General features: G+C 37.8%; 1 protein-coding gene across 1 annotated transcript in view; it reads right to left on the bottom strand.

The window, feature by feature from the left end:
• Nucleotides 1–1789: 1789 nt before the first annotated feature.
• LOC110659161 (disease resistance protein RPV1) overlaps nt 1790–12748 on the bottom strand; it is a 94310-nt gene continuing 83351 nt past the window's right edge. Inside the window, 2 exon segments of the mRNA XM_058131427.1 lie at nt 1790–3380; nt 3460–3550. The gene's annotated coding sequence lies outside the window, so the exon portion shown is untranslated.

Genomic DNA, 12748 nt, shown 5'->3' on the forward strand with positions numbered 1-12748 from the left:
TATTATTTTATTAAAACGTTATTTTATTTAAAATTATGAATATTTTCATCACCACTACCAATACATTATCAAATTAGCATTTCATCGACAAAGTCAAAAATAAGGACAAACAAGAAAAATAAGAGGCGATATTAAAATTTATTTTTAGGACTGTTAGGAGCAGTGATAGCAGCTTAGGCCCGGGAGGTTTGGAATCAGACCCAAGGCCCTTAAGTGTGTATCACAGAAAACAAATGGAAGCTGCTGAAGGAATTGGGAGGAAATATTCTGGAAGAATGCAGCTGGAGGAAAGGGGTTGGCTAGAGAAAATTACGGAGACCATGCCGTGGCAGACACTGAAGGAATTGCAGCAGGTGGGGAAGAGCTTAAATAGAGAGAACCTAATCAAAGCAAGATTTATTGCACGGGAACTGTGTTGATTGAGTGGATGTCAGAATTTGTTGTTGAAATTGAGTATCCTAATTCATCAATTCAATACAAGCTCTTCTGTTTTTCAATTCCATTTCCCTTCTTTCATTATTTTATTTTAGTTAATTTGTATCCACGTGTTGTAGTGAGTGAAAATTGGGAGAGATAAAAGGGTATTTACCATTATTATCTGATTTCAAGGTTCAGAACTCCATTTTCAACCCATCAGTTTAAGGTTCAATTGTTCCTAATATCATATTGAAATTGTTTTAACCAACTCAATCCGAGCCAGAAGGAAAGAAAAAAAAAAAAAAAGAAACAAACAAACAACACCATTGAAAGGAAGTATAGGGGAGAAAAAGGACAACAACGGTGGTGAGCATTAGTGATCTGAAAGAGATCATTGCATGATTTTGCGGATGACAGCAGGAATTACACAACTGAATCATTTATTAAAATTTGTCCTCCATCCTTATTTTAAAAGCAGCTTTCTCCATCCCATATGTCAATTATTTAACAAATCCTGGAATAAATCACTTCACAACTAGGACAAATGGAACACATGCTTAACAATCAAATAAACTGGGTTACTAATCAAGAAGTTGATATTTTAGTTTTATAAACAGAGTAATTCATAATTCCACTGAATTGATGCACCAAATGAAAAATCATGACTAGAGGGTATGATTTAAATGGATTTGGCCAGAGCATTAAAATATAATAATCAGAGATTGATCTCAAAACAGTCCAATACAAGTCAAATAAAAGTAAATAAAAAGCATTCTCTTTCTGACTTTATCACGAAAAAGCAATTTCTTGGTTCCTTCTTGGAGTTTTATAAAAAGCCCCATATTCATACTCCAATTTTTTAATTCCTTCTTGAAGTTTTACAAAAGGATTTATTAGAATTGTAAAATGAATCCAAATAGGCGATAGAATCTTTACATGAGATTGCGTTATCAATGCAATTAACTATACATATCAATGAGAATTATATGTAAATGTGGAATACTGACACAAATAGATAAATAGAAATTGTCAAGTTTTCCCTTCCAAGATAGACGAATGAAACTAAAAATAAAAAAATAGAAATACTTTAACTGGGCAGGTCAGGTGAATTCACAAACTTGAGATGTTCATTGCATCACTTTTGTGGCAATTATATATATATATATATATATATATATATATATATATATATGTTCATAAGAAATCATGAGTGACAGGACCTCACTTCTGGAGATTAAACTAAAAACTAAATTATGTGCTAAGCAGTGGACAACAGTGTAAGCCCCCAGTCCCGGAGATTTGACTAAAAACTAAATTGTACCCTAAATTGTATGTGTTAAGCAATGGACAACAGTGTTCACTGATTTACCTGTAGAAGAAATAGAGCAGAATTAATTAAGAAGAAAATTCATAATCAGTGACAATAGAATCAAAATAAGAGAGATCATGCTGATTGGAGTGGAGAGCTTGTACCATCAGCAAAGAACCAGACTCTAAAATTACACCGCGAAAGCCATTACAAGTATGTATGCCACGCCATACACCTGATAATCAAATAATCAAAGCTCCTCCAATAAAATCGAAGCATCTCCAAAGGAATCTCAGCGACAGCATCCAGAGAGACACAAATCAAAACATATCCATATTCGATGTTAAATATCCTTGACGTATCTAAAACAAGCTATATGATACAAAGCAGGCAGAAAAGTGACAGGCAAGAAATATATTAGCGCTTCAAAAATCTGATAATCTCAATTTTTGACATGCTTTTGCCTATAAATATGTGCTACAAGAAACTTTACAAGAGATCCACTAGAAGGGTATTTGCAATTCTGCTAGTCATTGTTGACAAGAAATCATAGTATAGTAAACTGCTTGATTTGTTTCTGATGCTGATGGTTTACTGTGAAGGTAGAAGTGAACAAAGAGCAAAGGAAACGCCACAAAAGGGTCATAAAATCTTAGAAACATGAACAGTGACCTTCCATTCACCATTATTCACTATGCATATATTTCTTGATTTAGCATTGACCACGAGCCACATGCACCATTAAGGAACAATAATTAAACTAAAAATAAAAAGTAAAGCAATACTTCTCTCAATGAGCGAAAAACAATACATCAATATTAACCCTGCTAATTCTGAACTTAAAACAAGATTAAAATTGCAGGAGTACTTATACTTGCTTCCATATTGGAACTAGTATTATCAGTTTGCAGGTTTTACTTTTCATATACGATAAAAATTTGCAACAGATATAAATTTTCCTCAGATGCAAATGCACCAAAATTACAGTGTAAATATAGCATGTTCTCATTCTTAAACATTCACAACATGGTAGTAATCTTATTATAGAAAACGACAACAATTGCTGCATTTTACGCACCTGCAAGCATTTAAGATGGACAAAATTTCCTGCTTGCCACTGTAATTTTCTTGAGTTGCCTTATAAGTGACAACATGAGGCTTGATTCCCTGCTTAGTCATCTCATCAAATAAAGTCACAGCAGATTTCACTTATAAATTCTTGCACTGGGCATCTATAAGTGCAGGATAAGGAACAACATCAGCATTCAATCAAGGTTGAATAAGTTAATAAATTAGGTGATATGCATGCCCCTTCCATCAATCAAGCTAAGAGCTTCTTGGAGAGAGAGAGCTTCAGTGATTTTCAGATCAGGTGGACCAAGAAGCTCAATTAGCAAGCCTTAATCAGCTGTCCTCTCCAATCACAAAGAACCCAACCTGCTCAATTTTGTTATGATGCGGATGGGAGGAAGCATCTGTATTGCATTTCAAGAATCCCGAAGCAGGCTTGTGCCATTTCAACAAATCAGCCACAGAAACTGTCGAAGAGTAGTCAAAATGGGATGGATGGTCACTAACTTGGGCATCTAATCACTGATTCAGGAAGGAGGAAGCAGAGCTTGTAATCTGATTAGAATTCCAAAGCGCTTCGTTCCTGTTTTTCCAAAGAGACCAAATTAGAGTGCATCTTCTGTGAGGAAAGTCAATTATAGTCACACGAATAGGCTCGAAACCTGAGTTAACACAGAGTCACTACCACTGCATCTGCTGTGAGGAAACTCAATATCTCATTTGGAGGATCAGGCCAGAATTGAACACAATGAGCTGCAGAATGCAATTTCACATAAGAGCCTTAATTTCAATGCTACAAGTTTCAATGTGCTAAGAATCAGCAGTACAATTCTTCTTCTGAAAACATAACCTAAGTACACTCCATCAAGAAAGGAAATCATGTTAGAGATGAAACTTTAGCTTAAAAAAGTTGAATATGCATACAAATATTTCATGATCCATGCAAGAAATTGAATATGAATGTGAATAAAAAGGATTTTAGAATGGTGGAAGCTACTGTTTATCATAAATTGCAGAGCATTTTCATAAATTACCGATGCTAATGATGTCAATAAATTAGAATATCAAAATTTTATTAAAGGTGAAATTATTTCTTTATGTCACTTTGCTAAGAGGTGAAGAAACTAATTTAGTTACAGATGTGTGGGATACACTAGATATCAAAGCTCCTATACATACCTAAATCTCCAGATATGAATATGCAAATTAATATTTCATAATAATTTTTGTTCAAGATTCATTCAAACAATTGTATCCATACCCATAAGTGCACTTAATGGCGTTAGCCCTTTTCCCTCGATTTGTTAACGACACGATCGTTCAATAATCGATTTGTCATGAAATTTTCTTCAATCCTTGAATTGAAAAAGCATGAAAAACAGGTTACTATATTGTGCTTTCCCCAAAAATTTAACAATTTATACATCTTAATTAAATATCTTTTGAGAGCTAAATTGGATTTGAAATGGAATAATTGTCTCTATATTCATTAAAATATCTTTTTTTTCTTGTTAAATATGATACTGCATATGGATGATCGGAATTCTCAGACTAAAAATATCTTAATTAAGGTACACTAGTATTATGGGATGATTCGAAAAAAAAATTATTTATCATAAACAATAATATAATTGAATTAATCTGGACATTATTTATCATGAACTCCATACCATCCAAATCCATTTAAAAAAAAATCTTTATTCTCCTATACAATTCCATGAACTCCATACCATCCATATCCATGTGAAGATTATTTGTCAATGAGTTTTAATGTCTATAAATTATTTTTAGGACTATAAGGAGCAGCGATACTGAAATTGTTGGACCTCAATCAAGCCAAAAGGAAAGAAAAAACAAACAAACAAACAACACCGCTGATGGGAAGCATAGGGAAAAAAGGGACAACAATGATGGTGAGCATTAGTGATCAGCAAAAGCAGAACCTGAGATTTGGCAAATGATTGCATGGTTTTGCAACTGACAGCGGGAATTACACGATTGAATCATTTATTAAAATTTGTCATCCATCCTTATGTTAAAACCGGTTTTCTCCATCCCATATGTCAATTATTCAACAAATTCTGGAATAAATCACTTCACAATTAGGACAAATAGAACACAAATTTAGCAATCAAATAAATTGGTTTACTAATTAAGAAGTTGATGATTTTAGCTTTATAAACAGAGTAATTCATAATCCCACTGAATTAATGCATCAAATAAAAAATCATGACTAGATGGTAAGATTCAAATGGATTTGGCCAAGAGCTCAAAGAGTCCAATAAAAATCAAATGGAAGTAAAAAGAAAATGCAATATGAATTTTTTTTTTTTTCCTTCTTTTTTTGTGGATCCTTACCCTAAATAAAGCAAAGATCTTAAAAGAAGGCACACACTCCCTTCAAAGTTGGTTTTGATGAAAGAAAGAGCTACATAAAATCATTTAACGGCTGCCTAAAGGAAGGTTTATAATTTAATAGCTAGCAAAAGGATTGGAATCTTCATCAAAGAAAAAAAAAATCATCAAATACAAAACCAAGATTTTTTACTTGTTTTTTCTTTAACTAGCGTACAAAGCAAAGGACTAGATTTTTGTTTCTAAAGTGACACAAACCCAGGAGCTGCTTCTACTTTGCAATTCATTTTTTCCCCACTTACCAACTTAATCTCAGAAAGAGTGTTAGAAAATTTTCATGGTCCTACGAACTCAACTAGCATAACCACAAAGAGAAAAGTCACAAAGCACTATGTTGAAACTTACTAGAGGAGGTAACAACCTTAACAAGTGTCAAAATGGGTTTGTGAGTTTATTTTTCCTCTTCATTTTCAGCCACCAAAAATTTTCCACAGAAGAGGGTGAAGCATAATAAACATACACTAAACATTCTCTAATGGTAAGAAGAGATCTACATGATAAACAATAACATGGACAAACATAGAAAGAAACATCACAGAACAGGCACATACACAAATTTAAATACTACATACGCATAGGAAGAGCAAGGATGAACAGAGTCAAGGAATCAACTATACGTATAAAACTCCTTTCTTCCAAATGCGTAATATTATGACTATGGACATTTGGATAATAATTGAGGTGTTATTGGTGCCAGCTACAAATTTTAAAAAATTTATAATTGTAGACAAATTGCCTGGAAAGAGATCATGCAATTTTCTCTCAAAGAGGTGAAGGAGCAAAAAAAAGAAAGGTCAAACAAAAAGGAGAGGGTGCACCAACAGAAGAAGGTAACTTTGACATATGGGTTCAATCATATACAACATAGCAAATGTTCAGCATAACATATTATGCAGATTTTAAATAATAGAAGCAAGATTCAAATGCCTAAGTTTCTACAACTAGCGATTCAAACTTCTTTTGAGAAGCAAATTTTACAAATTAGTAATATATTATGCAGCATTAGATCATAAAAGCAACTCACCTGAAATGGAAGACTTATAGTCGCTAATTAAGTTTGTGCAAGAGAGGGAGAAATTGGAGGCTACAAAAACCATAGAGCTTCTGAATCGTTGAGTGGAGAAGAGAAAATGGAAGCCCAGAGTCAAAAAAATGTTGTATAAGAGAAGCAGTTCTTGAGAAAAGAAAAATGAGAAGGAAAAATAAATCACAAGCGGTAGAAATTGTTAATTAGTATCTTGGGATTTCTTTTACTGGACTGTGAAGATACTGCTTCATATAGAATTCCAAATAAAATCTATTATAAAGCAGCAAATGAGTTTTCATTGCAAGTGTGGAATAAACTGAGAAACACAGTTCCCATTGTCTCTGAGGAAGAATTAATATATGCATCTTTACCACTTTATGTGACATGCAAAATACTTCTACTCATAAAATCACTATGTGTTCGTAATTTCACCAAAGGGACATGTAATCGTAATTTTGGAAATCTAAATAATATAATTAAAGACAGAATAAGAAAGAAATTCACATTTTACAAAACTACTTTACAGACCAAGAAAATTAATTGAATTGAAATTACTCTCTAAAAGAAAAAGGGACTGGACAAACCAAAATTTGGAAGTACTTTCTTTTGAAAAATAAAATCGAACCAAAGTAAAAAACTAAATGAATTGAATTAAACCGAAATAATTGGTTTGATTCATTTCAATCCATTAGTTCTTCAAATCTCAATAACCAAAACAAAACAAATCCAATATTACAGGTCACAAGATTCGAAACAAATCAAACATAAATCTTTAGATTTCAAAGTAAATCCAACACTACAGATCAAAATAAATTACCAATATCATCCAAAAATAACAAAATCACAAGAGATAGAGAAGGGTTGTAACGCCCTCACCGTAGGTAGTCCGTACATTTTACTGTTCCGATGACTAATGTCTATTCGGACAGTCAGGATATTTGGAACTACACTTAAACTATAGTGAGGAGGCATAAATTAATGAAATAAATATTAAAAAAATATAGGAAAAAAAATTTTGAGAAATAAAATAAAATTTAGAGAATTTATTAATTGGTATAAAAAATAAAAATAATCCGATGAGCACCATGAAAGGCATTTTGGTCATTTCACCCCTAGAGGTGAATTTTGACTTAAATGTCAAATTAAAATTTGGAAATAGAATAATTAACATATGTCGCAAGGGATTTTGCGGTCGCCTGGACGATCACTCACTGAAGTGGGAAAAAGTGAGGAGTCGCCACCTTAGTTTTGAGGGAAACTAAAGAAAACCATTTGAGAAGACAAATTAAAAAATGAAACCACTTCAAGGCAGAGATTCTAGGTTCGGGGTCCGTATACGGGTGGGGAAGGTGTTAGGCACCCCACCTCGTCCCTTAATAAGGGTAAGTAGATTTAACTTTGCATTAGTTAAGAGGGCTTGAATGGACATGTTAATCCTTTTGACAAAAGGAAATTTTAATTTTTCACTAAATTCGGATCACCCAGATACATAAGTAAATGAGACAACCTTAGTGAATCGGCGTCGTGAATCGTTTTTGGTTTTGGGGTTATCTTGCATATAGGTTAAGATTTGGTGTGAGAATCGGATAAGAACTCTCCTCCGATCTCCTTTAAATATTTGTTAAAATTTTGAGTTGAGACCGGATAAGAACTCTCCTCCGATCTCTTCTAAGTTACTTATTAAAATTTTGAATGGAGACCGGATAAGAACCCTCCTCCGATCTCCCTTAAATATCTATTAAAATTTTGAGTTGAGACCGGATAAGGACTCTCCTCCGATCTCTTTTAAATATTTGTTAAAATTTTGAGTTGAGACCGGATAAGAACTCTCTTCCGATCTCTTTTAGATTAACAGGAGCCTGGAAGGGACTTTTCCGATCTCCCGAACTTTTAATTCCAGCTACATGTCATAAGAGCCTAAAGCTAAGGATTCTGGTATTCAAAGATGCTGGGGATAAGGCTTCTGGATACCTAATGACTAAACGGGGAACACTAGACTTGATTTACCGACCTTCCATGTAGTCATTTTACCAATGCCTATCATCATCCGATCTATTCTGTTTCGTTTACTTTGGTTTTATTCCACTTTATGGTGTCTTGCCGAATTGCCGTTCACGTCAGCCTAATAGTTTGGCTATTTTCCTGACGTGTTATTCGGGTTTTCTTTTTTAAAGAGACCCTTAAGTTGCAGTTACCTACGTTTTACCTGATCACTTACACGTTATTGGGAGCTAGAAAACTTGCATTCAAAAATGACGAAGATTAATAAAATGATGGACTAAACACTAAAGAGATAACTCGAGAGTAACATTCTTTGGGGTCCTTTTGCACAAAATAAACTTTGAGAAAATCACATACGTAAGAAGAACAAAGATACTGCGAAAAGTAAACGTAAACACTTAATAAAACAGCGATATGAGCTCTTACCTGCGATGAGCCAAATCTATTAAAATAACTACGGGGTGGCAAATAGTGATAAGGCAGCGGACTGATTAGCCTGAGGGCTGATGTTCGTCGTGAACTGAAGGGTGCTTAGCTAAAATGCAATCAGATTAAGATAAAAACCGAGTAGAGTGAAGTTGAGCTTGGACAACAGAAATGAAAACAGGGATGATAAAGGGCTGAAAATGAGAGTATGGCCAGATACTGAACAAACCAGAAATGTAGAGTTTCAGTATTCAGAATCCTTTTTAATAAAACACTTCAGAAAACTTGTTTCAAAAGTCTTTCAGATCAACACTTCTACGTAGCAGATTAACCAACTGAATGAAGTTTCAGAGTTCTTCCGCTATAATAACTACCTCTTTTTTTTGCCCGTCCCTTGAACAGTTTTTCATGCAGGTATTTATAGGAATCGGGTGCTCCCCATGAAGGGTCAGGATTTATTTTGAGGGAGATGGAGGGTCAAGATTTCGAAGGACATGATCGGATGCTCAGGAATTAAAGAGAATCAAAATGAATGGTTGAGATTACTCTTCAGAACATTTGTCCTTTTCTTCTTTCAATCTGACGGTCCCAAATCTTCTTGTCCGGAACGATCTAAGGGCTAAGAGCGAAAGACGCTGGTCTTGTCGTCTTCTCTCTTGATCCAAGGGTTCCGGGTTCGTCCTTACAAGTGAGATCAACGGTGGGGATTGGAATGTACAGGACTGTCACGACATACCCTGGCACCTGTCAGCATTGTGGGCGATTCTTAGGCGTGCGGTGGAGATCTCGTCTGCCACGCTTTAACTACCTCGGCTCTGATTCTGACGACGGTTATTTGGGATTTGTCTTATTCTTTTTGCCTTCCGATCCTCCCTTTTTCTGATCTCTTTTAATATGCTCTTTCTCCGATCTTTCATGCCGGTCTCCCATCTTCCGATCTATTATCTCGATCTTTCCCTTTCTCAGGTTCGGTCCGGTCAAAGCATTAATTGCCCCTCGATTCCCGGCGTTAAGCCGTTTTACGCCCGAGAATAAATGCTCATTTTCCCTATATATACCCACAGAGACATTTCCTCCATCTGATTTCCTCTCTTCCTTCTGACTTCCCAGTTCTAGCTGCTCCGGTGGAAGTTCCGACTACAACTGTGGCCTAGATCTTTTTCCGATGGACTTCTTTACTCACCGACTGAAAATTTACGATCCCGGTGATCGAATAAACGTAGTGACCTTAACTGATGATGGTGAGAGAACTGGATCAATTGACCGATCCGTATTGCGGACCTCGGTTGTACCGATCTCGAGTCGCTCAACTGAGTTTTTTCGGCTTCTCATCACATTGGGTGTTCCGACAGCGGTTTCCCTCCACATTGGGTGTTCCGACAGCGGATTAAGCTTCCGGTCGGCAATATCCTTGGGATCAGTTATAAACCCGGGACTCTTTTAGATAGGATGTTCTGCTGATCCTTAGATCGGCCTTTTGATGTAATCAGATCTCTAATGTATTCCGATCCTTAGATCGCCCAAATGATGTAATCCGATCTTTTGTAATCCGATCCCTAGAGATCGCCCAAATGATGTAGTTAGACCTTTATTGTAATCCGATCCCTAGAGATCGCCCAAATGATGTAATCCGATCTTTTGGAAATAAAAATTTATTTTGCCAATTGTTATCTTATTAATTATTTTTCGATCTCTGATATAATTTGTCCGATCTGGTTCCTAACAAAACGACGCTTTAACTGATCCTCTAATCAAAACATTCAACTTATTATGCCGATCTCCAATTAACCGAACTCTTTGGAACGTTCGAGAGATGTGTCAGAACAGCTGGCGAATCCCGTTAATCGATGCACTGCCTGGAACCTCGTGAGCATTAAATGCTCGGACTAGTATAAATAGGGGTGAGGGGTCAGCCAGTTGTTCTCTCATTCCATTTTCAGCCTCCTGCTCACAACTTCAAAGTTCTCTCATTTTCTCAAGTTCTTCCGACGCCGATCAGACTCCGGTAAGGGTTTTGATCTTCTTTCTAGTTTAAGTTTTTTATTTTTTGAAAATGAGCGATGCCGAAGGTCAGGGGGCGGCGAGCCCTCCTTCCATTCAGTTTTCGTGGTCGTCTGATGAAGAAGAGTTAGTCGGGCCGAGCGCACAACCAGAACCTCCTAGGGCCTCCGTTCCAGCTCGGGGGCGGATCATACCATCAAGGCATGTTCGTTCCTCAGGGAGGGAGACTCTCCCTATAGACGAGCTACCGTCGATCCTTCGAGAGACCGACCTACAATCGTTTAGCCAAGAATACAACATTCAGCCTGATTCGTACGAGCTCATTAAGTGCCATGGCGATCTTCGTGTCGATCACTTCTTCGAAGAGAATGACAGTGTTATGGTATACGAGGAACAGTTAAAGGCCGGTCTTCGGTTCCCTCTGGATGACTTCTACAAGGAGGTCCTAAAACTTCACCGAGTGTGCATTGTTCAAATTCACCCCAACTCGTGGCGAATCTTGGTAGCCTTCCGAGGCCTATGCCGAGCTAAGGGAATCAGACCTACGGCTAAGGTGTTCACCGAACTGCACAGGCTAACTCGCCGAAAGGACGACGAGCACTGGTTCTTTCAAGCGAAGCCTCATTGCGGGCTCTTCACCGATCTGCCCTCCTCCCTTAAGAATTGGAAGAACCGTTTCTTCATTCTGAGGAGCAAAGATCCGAGCTGCTTTGAGGACTTCCCCCGTAGCTGGTGGTACTAGGGGCCCTTGCTTCCGAGCCGCATTACCCTGAACCAGGAGGAAAGTTTAATAGTGATGGATCTGAAGAGTCAGGCCGCCACTCAAAAGTATTCCTGTCTAAATGCGGTGACTGCCGAGCTGCACCATTGGACCATGCAGCTGATCACTGGCCAAGATCGCGAACTTTCGCTCTCTGACCTCGGCATTGGTATTTTCTATATCTTAGATCTCAGGACCTTAGCGATCTCACTGACCTCTTCTTTGTGCAGGTATGGCAGGTGGTGAGGGTTCCAGGAAGCGGAAGAAGGACAAAGAGATCTCCCGGAGGATAAAAGAGATGAAGCGTGCGGCACTACAAACACCCAGTCATGAGCCTGGGGAAATACAAGGAGATCCACCTCAACCTTCGGGTTCGCCGATCTCAGAAGCCGTCCAATCTCCTCCTCTACGAGAAGAGCAGCCTCCGGCTCTTTCAGTTGTTCCGAGCACAGAAAGGGGGCCTTCTCAAACTTCTGGGAGGACCTCTTCTCGTGCAGCTCAGACGCTGATCGACTCCCTGAAGAATAACCGGACTGTTCGGGAGAACCCCGGTTTTGCCAAAGTCTTGGGGACTTCCATCTTCCTTCGGGAGGATCGGGACAGGCTATCCCCGAACAGCCTTGATGATATCTTGATTCAATCCATGAGCCTGAACGTGGAATGTCTGGTGAATCAGACCATGGTTCGGGAAAAGGCTCAGCGTCTGGGTAGAGAGATCGAGAAGAGAAATCAGGAATTGGCTTCCCTCCGATCCCAGCTCTCATCTGCTCAGGATTATATATCTCAAGTTGAGGGGCGGGCAAAGTTCTATGAAGACAAGGTGGCCGAACAGTCTCACATTCTGGCTGAAAGGAATCGGGCTCTCGGAGAAATCCAGGCGCTTCAGGCCAACAACGCTGCTCAGGTCGCTCAGCTTATCGAGGAGCTTAAGGAGAAAGAAGAGGAGCTTAAGGAGAAAGACGAAGAGATGATGATGGGAATAGCTGGAGCCTATGTGAATGCTCACAAGGACCTCTTGGTCGAACTCCAGAAGCGTTACCCAGAGGAGGACTTCTCTTGGATGGCCGACCTGGCTCCTGGGGGTGATGGTGAAGATAGTGAGGAGGAGGGAGAGGGTGAGAGAGAGAGTGAGCAAAATGTAGATCAGGCTGGGGGTGATCCCCCAGCCGAATGACTTGTACAAATTCTGAAAAGAAATGAAATGAAATGACTCTTTTTGTTCGATGAATGGTTGTGATCGGGAAATCTTTAAACACTTGATTGTCTGAGTATATTGAAATAACTGAAAGCGATTATTATCCTAAGTGTGAGAGATCGGAAA

Source organism: Hevea brasiliensis, chromosome 12 (assembly GCF_030052815.1).
Source record: "Hevea brasiliensis isolate MT/VB/25A 57/8 chromosome 12, ASM3005281v1, whole genome shotgun sequence".
Taxonomy (NCBI): Eukaryota; Viridiplantae; Streptophyta; class Magnoliopsida; order Malpighiales; family Euphorbiaceae; genus Hevea; species Hevea brasiliensis.